The sequence below is a fragment of the Macrobrachium rosenbergii genome, chromosome 59, assembly GCF_040412425.1.
Source record: "Macrobrachium rosenbergii isolate ZJJX-2024 chromosome 59, ASM4041242v1, whole genome shotgun sequence".
NCBI lineage: Eukaryota > Metazoa > Arthropoda > Malacostraca > Decapoda > Palaemonidae > Macrobrachium > Macrobrachium rosenbergii.
Window position 1 is genome coordinate 35,301,721 of NC_089799.1, and position 2,359 is coordinate 35,304,079.

The window sequence follows — 2,359 nt, forward strand, 5'->3', positions numbered from 1 at the left end:
ATATATATATATATATGTGTGTGTGTGTGTGTGTGTGTGTATATATATATATATATATATATATATATATATATATATATATATATATATATATATATATATATATATATATATATATATATATATATATATATATATATATATATATATATATATATATATATATATATATATATACATATAAACATATATATATATATATATATATATATATATATATATATATATATATATATATATATATATATATATATATATATAATAAGTTATAAACTACTGTTAATATCAACTTTACTATGCCTAGGGAATAATTTCCACTCAAACTTCATACTAATAATAAAAGTGCCCGTGAAGAGAAAAGATGCCAAGTTCATCACCAGTTTCAAGTCTGTATGGTAGCAAATTCAGGATCCTTGAGAACACGAACGTTTACAGAAATCCCAATTCAGATATAGACAGAACACTATTCCGAGAATGGTCGGTCAGTATAATAATGAACAATTAGAGATTGAGATCCTACATAATGACCTACAAGGACTTGAAAGAAAAAGCAAGGTCACCACCAAAGGGGAAATTCGAGGTTTTTTGGTTTTAAAAGCCCTCGTGACAGCCCATAGTCGATAGATCAACAAAAAGCAAAAAGAAGACTCAACATATGAAGAAATTATAAGATTGCCTTGACTCGTCCTCCCAAAAAGATAGTATCCAAATATGTTGGGTGGCAGTGTTTCTAAAAAAAGCACCAGAAATACAATTTAAAGACCAATTCATTAGATATAGATGAAATTTATATCCTAATTCATATGATAAGCTTAACGGGTAAAATATCCTTAAACGCTAAGTTGAGAGAGAGAGAGAGAGAGAGAGAGAGAGAGAGAGAGAGAGAGAGAGAGAGAGAGAGAGAGAATAACCACTAAAAGATCAAAGAGGGAAGCAGGGATAATTAGGAACTGTGCAACGGAATATAGTAAAATGGACCCGGTCTTAAATTACCTTGAAATGGAATGTGATACGTGAAAGCTGATTAGATTTCTGAGTTGTTTATTTTTCGCTACATGTATTTCTAAACTCGTTCCTTCTTCTCATCTACCAATAGAACATTAATTAATATTTCACGGGTTTGTGTTTAAGCAGAGTTTGAACTGTTTTTTTTTTTTTTTTTTTAATTCACACATATCTGGAAAATTAATTTCAGACGTTGTCTGTTTAGGACTTTAGGTCCTTAGATTATGCATTGTACAGGCTTAGAATAAAAAATGAAATCAGGTTCTTCTCAGATGTAGAACTTGGCATTTATTGAACTAGAAATTGTTCTAGGAATAAATGCAAAGATTAATTTCTTATATTTCAACGTATTAACTTCTTTTGTTATTAGCTTTGCATTTACCAAATATGATATTAGTACCTATGATGAAAATATAGTTTTTCCCGCTTATTCCGTTTTTTTTTAATTCAGTGTAGCACAGAAAATCCTCTTTCCAAAATTTACTTCAACTCAAGACTGGATATTTCTCTAGAAGTATCAACGACTGTTGTTTATCTAGTTCCTTAGAATTACATGTACCACTTAGATTCTACTGTAATTAGGAGCTGTAAATGTTACACTATTACTTTAAAAATTTGTAAGTTGCGGAAATATACTTTCACGTCTTTGTTACTTGATGTGCTTGTTGATTTCAACAACTTGGAACGTATCCACAAATATTTAATATCATTCACCTTCACACCCAGTTACTTTCCACTCTCAGCAGCGTTCAGTAGTATTCAATTCAGCAATACTGACTTCGGGTAGATCGTATTTTAGAGCGTAAATTTGCAGGAAAAAAATCATCCCTAAAATGCGCTAGAATAACACTGTCTCAACTGCACTAGAAATGACGATAGATAAAAGCATATCCAGATTCACACGGTATCAATTATTTACATGGCTTTGAAACTGTCAACGTGGGCTAATAAACCACAAAGTTCAAATCCTTCAAAATTATTTACCTAGGAGGCTATTTAAATCGTAATAATATTCTATTTGTCAACGTGCACGTGTGTTTTTTTGAATGCCTCACAAAAGTACAACTTGCAAGATACAGACGAGTATGGCCTATTCGGAGACGTGTCAGAATTACTTGTGCATGTCTCGCTTTTTGTTGTGATGAACTCCATTTTCCAACATCAGGTTTTATTTATTTATTATTTTCACGTTCTTCATTCCACACATTTCGCCCATTCATTTATAATACCTACTTTTATATATGATATATAATCGTTAACCGGGATATTTACATTCGGTCTTGTCATACGGGTTGCTTCTTTGGCTGCTTTATCAGCCTCTTCATTTCCCCTAGGCAAGGATCCAACATTTTTC